Source organism: Silurus aristotelis, assembly GCF_946808225.1.
Source record: "Silurus aristotelis genome assembly, chromosome: 20".
Taxonomy (NCBI): Eukaryota; Metazoa; Chordata; class Actinopteri; order Siluriformes; family Siluridae; genus Silurus; species Silurus aristotelis.
In genome coordinates this window covers 1686890-1707365 of record NC_139593.1, presented here as the reverse complement: position 1 = coordinate 1707365, position 20476 = coordinate 1686890, and the positions used below count along the sequence as shown (strand labels likewise).

General features: G+C 36.7%; 2 protein-coding genes and 1 long non-coding RNA gene across 3 annotated transcripts in view; all 3 read left to right on the top strand.

Annotated features, from left to right (window-relative positions):
* The window catches only part of LOC310715616 (uncharacterized protein), a 26201-nt gene extending 18085 nt beyond the window's left edge, over window positions 1-8116 (top strand). Inside the window, exons 14-16 of the mRNA XM_083522126.1 lie at window positions 3420-3539; window positions 3620-3660; window positions 7703-8116. The gene's annotated coding sequence lies outside the window, so the exon portion shown is untranslated. The remainder of the gene's footprint in view (window positions 1-3419; window positions 3540-3619; window positions 3661-7702) is intronic.
* A 5945-nt stretch (window positions 8117-14061) lies between these two features.
* Window positions 14062-14796, top strand: LOC310715574. The gene is made up of 3 exons (XR_014530365.1): window positions 14062-14169; window positions 14253-14483; window positions 14566-14796. It is a non-coding gene; the product is annotated as an uncharacterized lncRNA (long non-coding RNA).
* A 3035-nt stretch (window positions 14797-17831) lies between these two features.
* Window positions 17832-20476, top strand: part of LOC310715392 (uncharacterized protein) — a 147137-nt gene continuing 144492 nt past the window's right edge. Inside the window, exon 1 of the mRNA XM_083521800.1 lies at window positions 17832-17863. The gene's annotated coding sequence lies outside the window, so the exon portion shown is untranslated. The remainder of the gene's footprint in view (window positions 17864-20476) is intronic.

The following is a 20476-nucleotide window of genomic DNA, read 5'->3' as shown; positions in this document are numbered from 1 at the left end:
GGTATTTGACTGGTGAGGAAACACATTTCATTTCCTGTTTTGAATCAGTGTCAGTTATTCCTGTCTAAAAACCTGCGATGATCAAATACCTACAAAAATAGAATTTTATTTTTTTCTGTTGTGATGATAAAGTCACACTGGTGCCATGATTACACACAGCACACACAGATTCTTACCACCAGTCAGCTTATTTATATATCGCTTTCTGTTTTTTATTAAATTCATTAGAGAAATGAAGAGGGAGAGAGAGAGAGAGAGAGAGAGAGAGAGAGAGAGAGAGAGAGAGAGGGGGGGGGGGAAGAATGAGAGAGAGAGAGAGAGAGAGAGAGAGAGAGAGAGAGAGAGAGAGAGAGAGAGTGAGGGAGAGAGTGAGAGAGGGGGGGGAGAATGAGAGAGAGAGAGAGAGAGAGAGAGAGAGAGAGAGAGAGGGAGAGAGTGAGAGAGGGGGGGGGAGAATGAGAGAGAGAGAGAGAGAGAGAGAGAGAGAGAGAGAGAGAGAGAGAGAGAGGGGGGGGGGAGCAATGGTTGGGAAGAATTGGTTTTTAATTTTTTTTCAGGGTTTGATTATTTTTCATAACATAATTGATCAGCTAAGAGATGATGGTGAAATTAACAGTGGGAGGATTCTGAGTAAAAGGAGGAAATGATCAAACCCTAACTGGTGGTAGAGAGATGAAGAAACTACACAGAAACACATTCTTCATACTTAAATTCCCACAGAAGTTGTTTGATGGCAGAATGAAGTGATTGTGAACACCAGTGAAGCTTTTATTTCAGTACAGAATGAAGATCCAGCTCCTCCTAATCACCACCTTCTACCTGATCTCAGGTCAGTTATTCTACTTTACATAAGAAACTACAGAGTAAAGCAGGAGGAACCTTCAGGATGTTGTGCTGCAGTTACTGTGTGTTAGTGCTGAACTGTAGTAGTGACAATTTATTATTATTATTATTATTATTATTATTATTATTATTATTATTATTATTATTATTATTATTATTATCAGAAAAATGAGTGAAATGATTTTATTTTGATTGGCAGGTCCAGTGTACTGTTTGGATGTGACTGGTTTCCCAGGAGGTCACGTCATAATTGACTTCAAACACAAAATAAATTTGAGATCTGCTGTGTTTCTTTGCAAATTAAACCCAGACAATCAGTGTGAAAGGATAATAGAAGCTCGGGGCACAGAGTTGATCAGAGATGGTCATAAGGGCAGATTTACTCTGATTTCCTCTAATCAAAGTCTTACACTGATAATCAGAACCCTGAGGGAACAGGATACTGGACTGTATCAGGTTGGAGAACAGAGTGTGTGGAATGAGGACATTATCCTGAAACTAAACCATGGTGAGAAATCTTTAACTGCTTGATATTTTATATATTTTAGTGTTAAAATATATTTAATATAATTCAGTATAAAACCGTTGTGTTCAGCTGATCTATGATAACAAGAAAATAAATTTATGTTGAGATTTTTCCTGGACATTTATAAATATAAACTCAGGTGAAGTGTAAAACATTTCAGATGCTGTTTATTTTGCTCCTACATCAGAATCATAGTGATGTTAATTTTCTCTTCATGCAGATAAAACACACACACCTACATTTAAAGTAGATAAAAGCTGAATTTGTGATATAAAAGCTGAGGTATGAATAATTCTACACTAATTCAGTTTGTGTGATTGACAGATCCGTGTTGCAGTGAGATGAAATCAGTACCAGGTTCTTTGGGACAGAATGTGACGATCAGCTGCTCCTATCCAGAAGAGTTTAAAAGAAACACCAAGTCTTTCTATAAACTAAAACATCGCTCTTTAACTGAAATAATCCGCACCAGAGGAACAGAACCACATCAGGACGGCAGATTCTCCATTTCTGATGACATGGGCAATAAAGTTTTCAGTGTGAACATTAATGATGTGAGAGAAGACGATGGAGGAGTTTATTTCTGTGCAGTTGTTAATAAGACTGAGATTATTTCTCACTCGCTCTTCACAAAAATCCATCTCCAAACTACAGGTGAGAAATTTTTTACCATCATTTATATTATTGCAGATACTGAGATGATTGAAACAGCAGCTCTGTAAATAAGAATATATTTGAAGGAACAATAGTGGGAACCAGTGCAGTACAGGGGTTTTAGTTCCCCATATCATTATCACTTATTTTAATTATGACTTATCTTTTCATTATTATATGAACACACATCAACTTCATGATGCTCATGAACAGAAGCAGCACAATTCACAACCCAAAATCCAGATGTTCCATCAGACACACCTGAACCTGGTAAGACTTTCCAATAAATATAGGGTTAGGGTTAGGGTTAATAATAATAATAATAATAATAATAATAATAATAATAATAATAATAATAATAATATTATTATTAGGACTTATTTGTCTTTTCTTTAATATATGAAATCTTAATGATGCTCATCAACAGAAGAAGCACAAAACACAACACTGTATTTAGTCCGGAACTAGATATGGATTTGAGATGGAATTTCATTAAGTGATGAATTTCATTCAGACTTGAATAAAGGTTTTGCTAAAAGAAGCGTCCTGCTGAAAAAGTGCATCACTATGAGGAAATCCACTTTACACTGTAATGGGTGAAAAGCAGATTTCAAATATTGATCAAAGTCACCTTCTGAGCCTTTTATCTGTTTGTTAGCTATTGTATTTGTTGCAATAAAAGTGTAAATAATTCACCATCCAGATAAATCTGGTTCCTCACAGGCTCTCCTCCTCATATCATCTCAGGGTCACCTCTGGATCCTTAAAAAAACAATAATTAAAAAATGTGACTGTTATTTGTTTGACTGTTAATATGCAAATATTTGAAAAAATACTTTCTTTCTAGTAATAGTTTCTTCTTATTGTCATCGGTTCTTAAAGATGGCGCCTGCAAACTCCAACTCTCAGATCTCACACAGTCTCCAAGCTACTAACAATTACTCACACACACACTTTAAAAACTCTATTCACAAAATCAGTGTGTATTAACATTTTTTGTGACTCAGCAAGCCTCATATTTCATGATTGGTGTCTTATTGCTGACTTTCTTTTATCCAATGTTTTTTTTTTTTTCTATTTTGCCAGTCAGGTTTTTTTTGCACATCACATGACTTCTCTGGTTTAGCATTTATGGCACTTGCTTCTGCCATGTATTTCACAATTTTCTGCTCTGCCCTGTATGAAGTGATTCATCCTGTGACTACTAATGATTTAAATGTCACATTTAAATTAGCTTTAAAAATACCAGCTAATTATAGCAGGATATACTGCAGTTTGTGTGTTTTAAAAAGTCATGAAATATTAACACATTATTAACACATCAATGATTCAGCACATGTTTATGATGTGAAGATGAAGTTGTTTTAAGATGAATGTTGAAATCAAATGTCATCAGCAGGTTCCTCAATTGCTACCATCACCATCATCATCTCCACAACTGTGTGTGTCTGTGTGGCCCTGCTGCTGGTGGGAGGCTTTTTACTAATCTTCAAGTTAAAAAGAAACATGATACAAGGTACTATTTCCAAGAAAACACAAAATACCACCCACACAAAATCTCCCTGTTTGGCTGATTTATTTTCTTACTTTTTGCAGGTTCTGCCACAATGAGCCAGCGATCAGAAGCAAATAACATGGTAAGTGAATATTCATCTGCAGCACTGAATAAGGATAAAAAGTCTCATGCAACCATATAGATATTTACAACTGTTTCCATTTCTCTTAATTTGCTTATTTAAAACATCAAGATGAACATTTACATAAATCATTTATAAACTCTGTAGGCGATATAATATAGTAAGAACAGAAAAGATTTGATTCCCCTAAATGCTAATTTAATTACTTCAAAAGGAGGTAAGTCATTAGTTGTCATTTGAGGACTGCTAGTGACTCAGCTGTACAGACATCTAGGGGGTGTTCATTCCAATATCTAAATTTCTATCTAGAAGATTTTAAAGAAGATCTATCTAGAAAAGCCTTGATTCAGCTCTTCCTGGTTCCTTGCATTCTTCCTTCCTTGTGAGTGGAGGTGGGATCATCTAAACAATAATAAAGGATGGAGTGTTGTGTGGTACTGGGTATGATAGAAGCTTAAAGGTTTATTGGTGCTGGTCTATTTTTGGCTGTGTAGGTGAGCATCCGTGTTTTAAATCTGATGCAGGGGCTACAGGAAGTGAAAATCAACATGAGCATATCAGATTTGCAACATTAGTGGAAAATGACTATTGATTGTCAATAGTTACCTCAAGATTGTGCTCAGTGAGTCAGGGATTTACGTTATCGTGGGGCACACTTCCGATTCGGCATCCATTTTGCCGTTTTTTCCGCACCACCCGGTATTTAAGGACAGAAACACTTTTACTCCCTGTCAGATTATCTCAGTGGCTTCCTAGGTCCCTGAGAGTGATCTTGTCATCCTGCTTGTTCTAATTCTTGTTCCCTACTCCTGTTCCTGTTCCTGAGCCTGAGCCTGACCCCAGAACTGCTCTGCCTCTGCACTGGTTTGGACTTGGACTTGTTATTTGGTTTTGTATTTCTGCTCTACCCTTTGTTGCTCTGTTTGCCGGCTCTTCCGATTTTTTTTTTACTGTTTTTGATTTCTGATTTTTGATACTCCTTGCATTGCTCTGGCTGCCTGGTCTCAGATTAAGGACTGTATTTTTGGAATGTGCTTTTATTTTTGTTACTCTGCTAACTCGCCCTATTAAAAATAGCTTTCCCCTTACCCCTGTTGCGTCCTGCATTTGGGTCTTTCAGGTCACCATTTGTGACAGAATAATCTGGCCAACAATGGACCCCACGGATGTTCAGAACCTGTGGTCCTAGCTAAACACCCTGAAGCTGACTGCCCCATTCGGAGAATGTCAGCACCGGGAATTTACCACGGCATTCCGAAATTTGTCACAGCGCTGGCCATGATGTCGGTCCCACCCCCTATTTCAAGCCAAGCCAGCAGCAAAGCCCTCCCCCCCTCCACCTTGGTTCTCCACTGTGGTGCCGCCTAGCCCCATAACCCTGCGGAGGTGACTGCCCAGCCTTTAGCCTCCCTGGCTGGCTGGAGGTATTGCCGAGCTTTCCCAACCTCTCGAAATCACTGCTTTACCTGTCTGTCCTGCTCCCGAGGTTGATCTGCGTGGCATTGATATGAACAACCAAGTGAGTAAATTACTTTCAGTGATTGCTAAAAACACAGTCTCTGTGGAATGTGTTGCTTTAAATCCAGACTGGAGAGGATCTAAAGGTTGAGTTGGAAAAACATTTGATTGTAGACTGTGCGTTCAAGGATTTTAAAAAGAGACTTAATATTATTCAGAATATGCTGATGTCTAAGGGCTCCACAGCATAGGATTAACCCTTGCTGGTCATGTACCTAGTAGGCAGAGCTATGGAGCTATTGACGGTAGTAATAATGAAGGCGAATAAATATTTTGAGACAGTCTGGTGGATTGTGGAAGGTATTGGATTCATTTGAAGATGGTAGGATTGGAGGACAAGATGACGATATTTTCTTTTGCTAGATTAGAATAATAAGCCAGTGAATGAGAAGGGGAGTGTGTGAAGTGTATGAATTGGTGTAGGGGTGAATTTCTAACAGATTATTATTTTTTTTTATTTTGTTATTAGGAAAGTTTGAAATGTATTCAGCCTTCAAGAAGAGCAGGGTAGAGTAAGAGAAGCTAGTGGGCTGATCACAACCCCTTAAAGTTTTCACTCTTTGTTATATTGCAGCCATTTGCTAAAATCATTTAAGTTCATTTCTTTTTTTTATCAATGTACACACAGCTCCCCATATTGACAGAAAAACACAGAATTGCTGACAATGTTGCAGATTTATTAAAAAAGAAAAACTTAAATATCACATGGTCCTAAGTATTCACACCCTTTGCTCAGTATTTATTAGAAGCACCCTTTTGATCTAATACAGCATGAGTCTTTTTGGGAAAGATGCAACAAGTTTTTCACACCTGGATTTGGAGATCCTCTCCGGTTCTGTCAGGTTGGATGGTAAACGTTGGTGGACAGCCATTTTTAGGTCTCTCCAGAGATGCTCAATTGGGTTTAAGTCAGGGCTCTGGCTGGGCCATTCAGGAACAGTCACGGAGTTGTTGTGAAGCCACTTCTTCGTTATTTTATCTGTGTGCTTAGGGTCATTGTTTTGTTGGAAGGTGAAACTTCGGCCCAATCTGAGGTCCAGAGCACTCTGGATAAGGTTTTCATCCAGGATATCCCTGTACTTGGCCGCATTCATCTTTCCCTTGATTGCAACCAGTCGTCCTGTCCCTGCAGCTTAAAAACACTCCCACAGCATGATGCTGCCCCCACCATGCTTCACTGTATTGGACAGGTGATGAGCAGTGCCTGGTTTTCTCCACACATACCGCTTAGAATTAAGGCCAAAAAGTTCTATCTTGGTCTCATCAGACCAGAGAATCTTATTTCTCACCATCTTGGAGTGTTTTTTTTTAGCAAACTCCTTCATACTTTCATGTGTCTTGCACTGAGGAGAGGCTTCCGTCTGGCCACTCTGCCATAAACCCACCACTGGTGATGGGCTGCAGTGATGGTTGACTTTCTACAACTTTCTCTCATCTCCCGACTGCATTTCTGGAGCTCAGTCACAATGATCTTTGGGTGCTTCTTTACCTCTCTCACCAACGCTCTTCTCCCCTGATAGCTCGGTTTGGCCGGACAGCCAGCTCTAGGAAGGGTTCTGGTCATCCCAAATGTCTTCCATTTAAGGATTATGGAGGCCACTGTGCTCTTAGGAACATTAAGTGCAGTAGAAATGTTTTTGTAACCTTGGCCAGATCTGTGCCTTGCCACAATTCTGTCTCTGAGCTCTTCAGGCAGTTCTTTTGACCTCATGATTCTCATTTGCTCTGACATGCCTTGTGATCTGTAAGGTCTTATATAGGCAGGTGTGTGGCTTTCCTAATTAAGTCCAATCAGTATAATCAAACACAGCTGGACTCAAATAGAGGTGTGGAACCATCTCAAGGATGATCAGAAGAAATGGATAGCACCTGAGTTAAATATATGAGTGTCACAGCAAAGGGTCTGAATATTTAGGACCATGTGATATTTCAGTTTTTCTTTTTTAATAAATCTGCGAACAATGTCAACAATTCTGTGTTTTTCTGTCAATATGGGGTGCTGTGTGTACATTAATGAGGAAAAGAAATTAACTCAAATGATTTTAGCAAATGGCTACAATATAACAAATAGTAAAAATTTAAGGGGGTCTGAATACTTTCCATACCCACTGTATATACAAAAAAGTTAAATATATTGCAGTTTAATCTCCAAAGACAAAGAGACCCAAGAGAATGTCTCATTTGTGACACCAACATTAAAATATCAATAATTATGTTAGAAGAACAACAAGATGTTTAACAATGGTTTATTTATACCACTAAACTCTATGTGAAACATGAAGCAAAATTGATTTATACTATTAATCTATATTTAACATAAAAAAAAAATCATCACAGCGTTTAATCAGACTCCAAAATTCTTTAGACTAAAATATTTTTTGAGCTTGTACCATGATACAGATATGTGACTAATCCATTATTAGACACTATATATCTCTAATGGTTTTACATCCAAATACAACTGTATGCTTTTACTTTTATTGCAAAATGATTTTTATGACCTGTTTATATTTTTTTTTTTCAGACTCCTGATTATGAAAATGAGCCACCTCAGATTCAGAACATCAGAATGCAGCTGGTCTACCAAAACCTAAATCCCAACCCCAACCAATTTGATTCAGTGTACCAGAGTTTAGACCCCAACACAAACCAATTAGATTCTGTTTACCAGAGTTTAGATGCCAACATCAACTAATTAGATTTAATTTACTAGACATTAGACCCAGGCTGCTATCTTCAACATCAATCAGATTCATTCTACTAGAGTCCGCAAGTTACATGAACCAGGGTCAAGACTTTAACAACAAAGAAGATTCAGACTACCTAAACCTAACTCCCAATACCAACAGATCTGTTGTGCTAAAACTCACTTGAATGTCAAACTAAAATCATTCACTAATAATGAATAAATAGAACCTTTATATTGTGTTATAATCAACTATATAATAATCTGTCAACTATATTTAGCTCGAGCAATAGTTGTCAAAACATACTATATCTGCTTTACAATTCAGCAATGTAGGGTATGGAAAATTCTTCATGATTTTTTTTAATGCTATTGATTTTGTATTTATTTATATATATATATATATACAGGTAGTCGTCGACCACAATTGGGACCGGCAAATCGGTCGTAGCACGATTTGGTCGTAAGTAGAGTAGGCTATATCTACAGTACTGTGAAATGATGCTGGAAGCGTTTACGCATTGTCATAGGTTGCAAGTCGACGACTACCTGTGTATATATATATATATATATATATATATATATATATATATATATATATATATATATATATATATATATATATATGTATAGCATCATGGATGCTCAGTATAGAGATGCAGAGTGGTAAGAGTGTCATGAAAGTATTATATAGTAATATAATTGAAAACTTCACAAAAAAAAAAAAAAAAAATTTAAGTTTGAAGAATTCCCTCTACAGGTGCGTTTTCTAATGAAATCGCAGGAGTAAACTGCGCATGTGCTCTCAGTACAGCGACCCTCATGCTCTAGAATGTTCTGTGTTTCGCGAATCTGTGTTCAGAATCCGCGCGCTGGATTCTGAGGTAAAATTCTCTAAGGTAAAATTATCTGAGGTAAAACTCTGTAAAGGGTAAAACTCTGTGAGGTAAAATTATCTAAGGTAAAATTCTCTGAGGTAAAATTCTCTGAGGTAAAACTCTGTAAAGGGTAAAACTCTGTGAGGTAAAATTCTCTAAGGTAAAATTCTCTGAGGTAAAATTCTCTGAGGTAAAACTCTGTAAAGGGTAAAACTCTGTGAGGTAAAATTCTCTAAGGTAAAATTCTCTGAGGTAAAATTCTCTGAGGTAAAACTCTGTAAAGGGTAAAACTCTGTGAAGTAAAATTCTGTGAGGTAAAATTCTTTGAGGTAAAATTCTGTGAGGTAAAACTCTGTAAAGGGTAAAACTCTGTGAAGTAAAATTCTGTGAGGTAAACTTCTCTAAGGTAAAATTCTCTAAGGTAAAAGGATCTGAGGTAAAACTCTGTAAAGGGTAAAACTCTGTGAGGTAAAATTCTCTAGGGTAAAATTCTCTAAGGTAAAATTATCTGAGGTAAAACTCTGTAAAGGGTAAAACTCTGTGAGGTAAAATTCTCTAAGGTAAAATTCTCTGAGGTAAAATTCTCTGAGGTAAAACTCTGTAAAGGGTAAAACTCTGTGAGGTAATATTCTGTGAGGTAAAATTCTTTGAGGTAAAATTCTGTGAGGTAAACTTCTCTGAGGTAAAATTCTCTGAGCACCAGAGCTGAACCATGGCGCAATGGAAAAATGTGACCTGGTCTGATAAATCAAGTTTGTGAATGGCCAGGTGTGATGGTGGTGTTTTCCTGGTGAAGAGATGGTATTGGAATGCAGCATAAGAAAAAGGATAGTCAATGGAGGGGATTTACTTTTCACTTCTATTACTGTACTGTATATAATGACAGCTCTACATGCAGGAGAGAAGGGGAATGAAAGTCAGTAGGAGTAAGACAAAGTACATGTGTGTGAATGAGAGGGAATGCAGTGGAGGGGTGCGGTTGCAGGGAAAAAAAGGTGGAGAAGGTGGAGGAGTTCAGGTACCTGGGGTAAACAGTGCAAAGTAATGGAGTGTGTTTTAGAGAAGTGAAGAAAAGAGTGCAGGCAGGGTGAAGTGGGTGGAGAAGAGTAATAGCAGGAGTGATTTGTGATAGAAGACTATCTGTGAGACTGAAAGGGAAAGCTTATAGGACTGTGGTGAGACCTGAGATGTTGTATGGTTTAGAGACAGTGGCAAAGCTGAAGATGTTGAGATGTTCACTGGGAGTGACGACGATGGACAGGATTAGAAACGAGTTTATTAGAGGGACAGCGCATGTAGGACGTTTTGAAGACAAGGTGAGGAAGGTGAGATTGAGATGGTTTGGACATGTACAGAGGAGAGACATGGGGTATATCAGTAGGAGAATTCTGAGGATGGAGCCACCAGGAAGGAGGAAAAGAGGAAGACCAAGGAGGAGGTTTATGGATGTGGTGAGGGAAGATATGCAGGTAGTTGGGCTAAAGGGGGAGACGTAGAGATGTAGAAATATATATATATATATATATATATATATATATATATATATATATATATATATATATATATATATATATATATATATATATATATTTAATTTTTTTTTAAATGCTTTAATTGTTTTTTTTTGTTGTTTGTTTTTTGGGGTGGGTAGTGGAAATTATATTTAAACAGAATTTAGTATATAAAAAAAAAATATAAAAAAAGAGCTAATCTCATTTATGCTGATAAAACTAGTTATATACCAATCATGTACCATATTAATATTTCCAATTGTTATAATTCCACAAAACCAAAAGATTTTAATAATTGATTTGTATACACTTCCCGTGGGCTCACCGCCTGCAGGAGGGACCGTAAGGGACGGTGCTGTGAGGATTGGGCAGCAGTCGAAGGCGGGGGACTGCTTAGACTGCTGCCCCCGCGACCCGAATTACGGATAACCGGGAGAAAATGAATGAATGAATGTATGATTTGTATATTTTTTTATATTGTGTTAATATTCATATAGTAATATAATTAAAAACTTCACAAAAAAAATACAAAATTTAAGTTTGAAGAATTCCCTCTACAGGTGTGTTTTCTAATGAAATCGCAGGAGTAAACTGCCTATGTGCTCTCAGTACAGCGACCCTCATGCTCTAGAATGTTCTGTGTCAAAAAAGAAACAGCTGATGCCATCCGACTAGAGCCAATGGAACAGAGCAAAAAAACGAAAGCCCACGAAGCTCAAAACTCACCCAAAATTGCACCCTGACCTTCAGCTTAGTGTTTCCAAGGGCTTTAAATTCTTATACGTCCCTCTTGGAAACATGGTGTGGTGTCAGAGTTCCAGATGCCATCGTTCAGCGAGGGCCAGCCTTGTTTAATTCTGTCAGAAATGCAGCTTTGTGTGTTAGGTTTTACCACGATGGCTCGTGTGTTTACATCAGATTGTACATTCCCTCTACTGACAATGATAAGGAGATGCTTTATAAACTGTATGAGGCTGTTAGCCAACCACCGAACACACACCCTGATTAATGGTTTATTGAGATTTCAGTTATACAAATTTCAAGGCAGTGCTCCCTAAATTCCATTCAAATATGGAGAGGGCAAACTTGCTGGATTTTACACACACTTTTCTAGTGTTTTAGGCAGAGCCCTGCCTCCACCATGGCTAGTCAGACCACATATCTAGTTAGTTGATATGTTACAATCGTTGCAGCACTACTCTGAAGGGACAAACTGAAAGTTCAGTAACATTTGTTTTAATTTGTTCGAGTTTGTCTTGTGTTAGCACTGTGGAAAACTTGAAATGAGCTTTTTAATAAATAACCAGGTAGACAATAAAACTCTCCACCACTAGAATGTTTTACTTCTCCTGAAGAGACCTAGAAACTAGTTTAAATTAAGTCCCTACATCTTTAAAGCTAACAGCTTAAAGTGTACAGATAAAAAAAGGCCATTTATTTTAGTGCAGCAGTTATGCTCATACATAGGAATAACACTTATAAAATGCATTTAGGCTTCATCATAGCACAGAGAGTTTTGTCTCCTTGATTGTTTTGACCCGTGTGTAGCTTTGATCATTGATGCCAATGATTATAATTGACTGTTGTTGGAGTAAAGGAAAGGGTCATTTCCTTGGTTACGTCTTATTTGGTTATCAGTTTGTCGATGTTAATGCTGAGATCCATCCATTCATCCATCCATCTATGTGGAAGATCTCCTGCTATAGATCATTGATCTCAAACCTATTGAACACCTTTTAGATGAATGCGAACCCTGGCTGCACCCCAGGCCTCCTCATAACCCTGTTGTGTATCAGTACCTGCACAAATCACACCTCAAATTCTAGTGGAACATCTTCCCAGAAGGAAAATATTAAAGAAAACTGGGACCAAATGTGGAATGTGATGCTCAAAAAGCACATACTAAAACATTTGGTAATATAGTGTATCTATTGCCTGCTTATAGTTCTCTCAGCTGTTCAATTACGAGTAATAACATAATGGGATGTCAGTTAAAACTCAGTAAAAGTCTCTCTTTTTCTTTTATTCTCTTTTAATTTACTTTTGATTTTTTGTTTTTCTTTCACACGTATAGAATACAGTTTGTTTGGTTACTTTCTCTTTCACATATATGCTTATATGTGTTTGTTAAATGTGTTTGACTATTTAGATTAAAAAGATCTCAATGATTTGATGAAACATGGAATAGAGGGTTTTATTTAAGGGGCTGGCACTAAGTTATACCCATTTATCACCAGTGTTGGACAGTAACGCCCGGTAACGCGTTACTTTTGACAGTAACTAATACTGTAACGCGTTACTTTTAAAAATAAAGTAACTCCGTTACCGTTACCGTATGGTGCGTTACCCCTTACTTTTTTAAATGAATTAATTTCGACTGAAGTGTAGACTACAGTCTGACCTGTTTACAGCAGCGACGCATTGAGGGATTGGTGAAATACCCTCTGTATACACGAAGAAGATGGACTGTGGGCGTGTCTCTGTTTATTCAGGTCTGTGCGGCAGTAATGGCGAGTCGAGGCGAGAGCAAGACGAGTTTCTTAAAGTGGAAATATGATCATTATTTCACTTTAGTTGAGCATAAATACAAAAACTTTTAAGTCAAATGTAAGTTGTGTCTTTCTGGTTCGAAGCTCGTATCTACTGCGATAAACAGCAACTCCAATCTGTAGAAGCTCCTCCAGGAATTCCATGCCTGAGGAGCTAGAAGCTAGAAGCTAGAAGCTAACCCGGTGTTCTGTTCTACATTGTGGATAGTTTTCATACTTAAGCTGTGAAAGGAACATGTTTAAGAGCTCAACACAACAGCTTTTATGATGCAGAAGCCACTTTAGTTTTTGATTGTGAAAATATTATTCAGCTTGTTTTGTTGTTTATTTCAGAAATCCTTGTGATACATTCAGTTTGTGCTGCTCTGACTTTAATAAAATAGTGTTTAAAAATGACTTTGTGTTTAAGTCAGTTTTGTGTTTGTAGACCATAACGCATAAAAAGGCATTAATGGGAACATTAAAGAAGGTTCTTTAAAAAAGTTACTTTTAACAGTAACACTACTTTTTGGTTTAAGTAATCAACAAAGTAACTAAGTTACTTTTTGAATGAAGTAACAAGTAACTGTAACTGGTTACTATTTTTTAGTAACTAACACAACACTGTATATCACTATTCCTTAATGGCAGTGTTTTTTTGGTTGTTTTTTTTCCACCAACATAATGCATGCTCCAAATTCTGCATTGCATAAAAAAGTTCAGGAATGGTATGAGGAACAGGAATGGTTTGATGCCTACAAAGTCATTTTATTTAGTACTTATAACAGCCCAGTGTTTGATTCATCAGCCTGTAAATGAAATGCAGCTTATTGTTTAGGTTTTAGTCCGATTCATTCAAGCCCAACACAATCCTTAAACACTTTTACTTTCATTTCTCTGGAAGCTTGTCAGAGACGAGACGAGCAGAAATATATGACAGAGCAAAGCAACAATAGAATCAGCCATGGCATCTTCTCATGGTAACCTGGAGGAAAATCTCATATGCTCCATCTGCATTGATATCTTTAGGGATCCGGTGGTTCTGCCCTGCAGTCACAGTTTCTGCAGTGAGTGTCTTGTGGGAAGATGTTCCACTAGATTTTGGAGTGTGCATGCATCATCCAAAGACTTCCTAGCCAATTGTGTTCAACTTTGTGCTAACAGTTACTCCTGGGAGGTTCAGGTGCCCCAATCATTTTGGCTATATAGTGTATATTATACAACCTTTTCTTCTTTTGAAGCATTTTACATTTTATGTGTAAAAATAAATAAATAAATAAATGTATTTCCAGATTAAACTACAGAAGCCTTTGCAGGAACTCGAGAGCAAGCTGCAATCCTTGAATTCCAAAAGGTCTACCTTTTCCACTGCAGCTACAAAACTCCAGGTATTGTGAATAAATACATCTAATAAGGATTAGAATAACATTGCATTAAGTGGAGAAACACAGGGACTTGTCCTGTCTCGCAGCTGCAGGGCCAGCAGACAGAGGCGCAGATAAAGGCAGAGTTTGTGAAGATTTGTGAGTTCCTCAGAGTAGAGGAGAACGCTCGGTTATCTGCACTGAGAAGCGAACAGAACACAAAGAGACAGAGGATCGTGGAGAAGATTGCTGAAGTTAACGGATCAGAGACTTCTATATCAGAACGGATCAAAAGCATTCAGGATGACATGGGACGTGACGAGAGTCTTTTCTTACACGTAAGCATTTTATCTGCTGTGTACACACGTGTTCTGTTTAGAAGAAACCAAAGGTATTCATACAATCTGGTTTCTTTTTCAGAAATTTAAAGAGATGGAAAAAAGGTAAATATATCAATTTTATACATCAGTGCTGGAGGGGATTCAGCATCTCTCTGTGTGTTCATTTCTGTCCCAAACTGCAGCAGATATATTTGGTTATATATTAGGTTTTGGTTACTATTTATTTATTTATTTATTTATTTATTTATTTATTTATTTATTTATTAAATTGTATACTGTCCTCCTTTAAGGATTTTCTATAAACAGCATTTTACCTTTTTTTCCGGTTAATTGATTAATCAAATTATTATTATTTTAATGAAATGTTTTGCTCATTATAACTATATAAAGCCCAAATACAGGATTTTTATGTATAAAACAATTTTTTTTTAATTATGCAAAAGTCACATTAAGCGTTTTGACAATTTTTGTTAAAAGAAATACAGACCTTTTGTTCAGTTTATGAAGCTCTAGAATACATAATTAATTTAATGTTGTATAGTAATTAAATTATATGCATAAATTAAACATACAAACATTGAAAACAAACATTTGAACGTAGTAAAGTCGCAGTAAATCACATTTGCAAGCAGATACGTTACTGTTGTAGTAGACAAATGCTATAAAAAGTGAATTGAACGAAGAAGCTAACAGGTTTCATTAAAAAATAAAAAGGAGAAAAATATACATTGGTGTACAAAAGCATAAACAGTCACTGAAAACCACAACATTGAATAAAAATGTGATCGTTTACTGCTGCTGTTATTTTCTGCTTTTAGATGTAGTGTTTGTTCGCAGCGGTTTAATTGAATCGTCACGATGTCGTGAGTGAACTGATCCAGTTCGACTGTCCTGAAGTTACAAACACACAGTTTACACAATATCACCTTATTAAACTACACCATTTACACATGATGAGGATTATAGAGTTTTTACTCACCGTCTGATGTTCCACCTTCATCCCTCACACCAGTGTGTTTTCTTTTTCCTCCTACACCCTGGTAAACATGGCCGTGTCCCCAACTTTTTTAAAGACATGTTGCTGCCATTAATTAAAAAAATTACCTTTGTTTTAATGGTATATTTTCTCAGTCAAACAGTTGATATGATTTCTATGTTTTATCATAAATAAAATTAGTTTATGAGATTCACAAATTATTTGCATTCTGTTCTAATGTCACACTCAAAACATGCATGTACGTATCTGATGAGAAATTATACCCTTGCTTTTTTCCACTCAGCAAAACCCCAATGAAGATCTTACCATCCAGGTAAAGGTCCATGTGTGACTAATTAATGCAATTAATGGTAATTAATGCAGTTTATTATTATTATTATTATTATTATTATTATTATTATTATTATTATTATTATTATTATTATTATTATTATTAACATTTGTGATCAACATTTGAACAGTTGACATTTTAAAAACAATTTTAAATCAAATGTCTGCTTGGTTAAATATAAAAAATAATATTGTATTATATTTAATCAAAATAAAAAAATTTAATTATATTGATTCAATTGAATAATTAATTAAATTGACTAAATTATATTGATTAAATAAATGGAAAAATTTTATTATTTTACATTTGTTAGAACTCAATTGGGTAACAGATGCGTGTGTGTGTGTGTGTGTGTGTGTGTGTGTGTGTGTGTGTGTGTGTGTGTGTGTGTGTGTGTGTTTTACATAAAATATTTAATTTTCCAAAGATACGATCTACTTAAAGCATGCTTAAATAAGAACAGTTACAAATATCTTCATTCCTTCCATTCTTCATTCATTCTCTTCTTCATTCATTCTCTCCCTCAAATGTGAAATTGTCAGAATTTTCTTGTTTGAATAAAATTCTTGAAGCTGGACATAAAACACTAAAGAATCCATAATGCTAGCATTAGCCGCTAGCCATTTCCTGGTTTACGCCAGTGCTATGGATTTTTTAGCGTTTTTATGCATGTGCAATACAAAATTGTATTTCCGGTACAGAGTGTTTTTTTTTGTTTTATACCTCTGACATTGTGCATGTTTTCAAGTTGAATATAATTTAATTTTTTTTAAACAAACTCAAAGTGCGATGCATAAATGTGTACAAAGCCGAAAGCATAAAAATGATAGATTCTGTAAAACACGAAGGAGGCTGGATTATGTTAAGTTCAGTGGCTGCTTTGCTGAACCTGAAATCACAATGAAATCTCAAGACCATTGAGGAGCGAAATCTTCTGCCCAGTGTCAGAACGTTCCATCTCAGTCACAGATCAGGGAGAAATCTCCAACAGGATTTAAAACACACACAACAAAAGACTGGACTATCCTCAAGTGACCTCCTACAAGCCCTGATCTGAATCCTATCCAAAATTTATGGAAGGAGTTGAAGAATTCAGTCTGGAGAAGGCACCATTCTAACCTGAGGCAGCTGAAGCTGTGTGATCGTGAAAAGTGTTCTAGAAATTGCTTGTTTGCTTCTAACCGCTGTGTAACAATAGTAGGGTTAGGGTGCCATCATTTCTGTCCATTCCCCCTTTGGCTTGTTTTATTATTTTGAATATTCAGATTTGTATTATTATATGTGGATTAAACAGTGATGGACAGTGATTACTTTATCCAATTTACTTTAGAGAAAATTGTTATTTACATATGTTCTGAATTTCTGACTTCTGGTGTTAAACACACAACCTGGCAACCCTGCACTGAATTTGTAGCCCAACCTACAGCATGTTTCACTGAGCTACAAAATCTGTACAAACAAAAGATATAAGATTTATAAAATCTCATGATTCCAGTGATTTTTCTTATCTTTCTGAAAGAGAAAATCCCAAAAACCAAATAGTGAATCAGATGAAATGTAATCAGATGATGTGTATTCACTGATGTGGGAAAAACACAATAAACAGGGGACAGGAAGTTCTCTGGAGAGTTTCATAAGTACAGGAACCACATGGTGATAATACTTTATTTTAGCTTCACACATTTCATATTTTATTAACTAATAATGGAATTGTTTTTGTGAAATATTGTTGCCATATGTTCTGCACAATAAAAGAAGAGAATGATGTTTGGAGGCTGTTTTCATGGAGTCTTCATCATCCAGCGTTCTGAAGAAAACCATTCAGACACACCTGACCACCTGAAACCTGACCATAAGATTGGTATGTGCTTCTTTTTAAACATCCCATTCCACAATAATCCTTATTTGCTTCTCTAATAAGCTTTTATCTTCAAGGAAATATTTCACTAGATTTTGTGGTGATTAATTCAGGGTGTCAGTAAAATCAGTTCCTGATGTAGGTAAGAAGGTTCCTGTGGTGCAGTCAGTGTTCACATTAATTCATGTTCAGTAGGGTTGGAGCTCTATAGCAGGAGATCTTCCACTCCAAACCATCTAAAGCATATCTTCAAAAAATAGTTTTATTTAGTAGATGCATGTTATTTAACAGCTTTAGATTTTTACCTTGTAACTCTTAATAAAAAAGAGAAATAAGTCAGAAATGATATCAGTAATCACACAATAAAGTGTTAATTATAACGTGTTTAAAACTAGATGATCTGTTCATCCACTGAGCTGGAAAATCTAAACGTCTGTGAAGGAGCTCAGAGTGATCCAAAATCTTTAATGCTTTACACCAGGAGTGTTCAATCTTTTTTATAAAGGGCCGGTGTGGGTGCAGGTTTTGATGGCAGCCAATCAAGGGCCATACCTGATAATCATTGAAAATAAAAATCATTCAATTTAAACAGGTAGAATTTGATGCGGACTTGTTCAGGTGGAATGAAAACCTGCACCCACGCCGACCCTTCGTTCCTCCGCTAAACCTCTTTATCTGAATGCATTTCTTCGTTTCTCAAACTTTGAACAATAGCTCAGCATCTAATTTATGAAATATTACCTACACTTGAATTATGAGACCCAAAACATGTTCCAGCATGTCCCTGTGCATAAATCCATCTCAATGAAGATCTGCTTTCCATTGGTTGGTTTGGAAGATCTCCTTCTGTAGAGCTCTGACCTTTAACCATATTGAACTGGAATGAATGAACTGGCATCTCCTCTTCTTTTCAAAACAGTTTGAAGACATCTGGACATTGAGGTTATGAGTTTTTGGAGTTTTGCTGTTGGGCCTTGTTCCTGCCTCATATTGGTTTCCAGCTGCTGAAGAGCCTGTGGTCGTCTTTGGTGTATTTTATGTTCCATTTTCCAAATGTTCTCTATACTGCAGGTGACAGATCTGGACAGCAGGACACTTCAGCACCCGAACTCTTCTTCTATGAAGCCATGCTGTTATAATAGCTGCTCTATGTGGTTTTGCATCGTCTAAACTAAACTAAAGCCCTGGTTTGTAAAACTAGAAAAAACACGTTTCTATACAAAGTGAACAAAGGATGATTTGCAGACGGAGGAAAAAAACCCACACGAGATTTTAAGAAAAAGGTGTGAATATTGTGTTGGAGGATCTGTTGCATTGTTATGTGCAAAAGTGCACAATCAGAGCTATTTTTTGTACATGTAAATTAGAATCATATGGAGGTGAACGAGGCCTCCTGGAAATGGGTGGAATTTTACTTAGAATAGGTAAAAACGTACCAGAAAACAAGTAAGCAAAAGGTGGCATATGCAAAGCCTCGTAAAATGACTGGGGTATGTAAAATGTTAGGGAGAAGATATTAGAGGAAATATGAACATTTTACGAGGTGTGAGATATAAAAAGTAAGGATTGTTGATCTTGATTTCGCACTCGCATGTGAAAGCTGATGGGTGCCATTGCTGTCAGGATGGTTCTCCCAAGAGCTCCATGGGACGGGCCTGAAGTGACTGCAGTAAAGCTGATTTGCTCCTTCTCATTCGTGAATGGAAAATGTCTTCGTTTGGTTTGTTTATGTATTATTTAAAGTTTTTTTACTTATTGGTAATTGATTAGTGAATAGCTAAAACGCTAAAACTAATTAGAGTTTTGAGCCATTTAATTGTTATGTCTACTCATGGGGCCTGAGTATACTCATAGTATACTCATATTCATAGTGAGATGCTCATACCGTATGCACTTCTGCACCCCCATACCATCAGAGGTCCTGGCTTTTGAACCGAACGCTAATAAAACACTGGACGGTCCCTCTCCTCTTCAGCCCAGAGGACACAGCGTCCGTGATTTCCAACAAGTATGTCGTATTTGGACTCGTCTGACTATAGAACACTTTTTCACTTTAAAACAGTCCATCTTAAATGAGCTTTGGCCCACAGGACACGACGGCGCTTCTGGACCATGTTCACACATGATTTCCTTGTTGCAAGATAGAGCTGTAGTTGACATCTGCAGATGGCATGGCATTTCTGGAAGTATTCCAGGGCCCATTTAATAACATCAATGACACAATCATGCTGATGAGTGATTCAGTGTCACCTGAGGGTCCAAAGACCATCCAACAAATGTCTTTAGCCTCGTCCCTTACGCACCGGGATTTCTCCAGTCTCTCTGAATCTTTAGATGATGTTTTGTAGTGTAGATGATGAGTTTTCAAAGCAATTTGACGTTGAGAAACATTGATTTTAAAGTATTCCACAATCTTTTTACGCACTCGTTCACAGATTGGAGAACCTCTGCCCATCTTTACTTCTGAAACACTCTGCCTCTCTAAGACGTCCCTTTTATAGCTAAAGCATGTTACAGACCTGATGTTAATTAACTTGTTTAGTTGCTAGATGTTCTTCCAGCTAAATATTTTTAAATCACTGGCTTTTTCAGCCCTTTGTTCCCCCTGTGGCCTGTAGCAGGCATCACATTTGAAATGAGCTCATTTGTGCATAAAAGTGTAAAATTTCTCAGTTTAAATATTTGGTATGTTCTCTATGTTCTATTGTGAATAAAATATCGGCTCATGTAACTTGAAAGTCTTTTAGTTTTCATTTTATTCAAATTTAAATGAAATTTCCTGAATTCGGGTTGTATTAAAGATT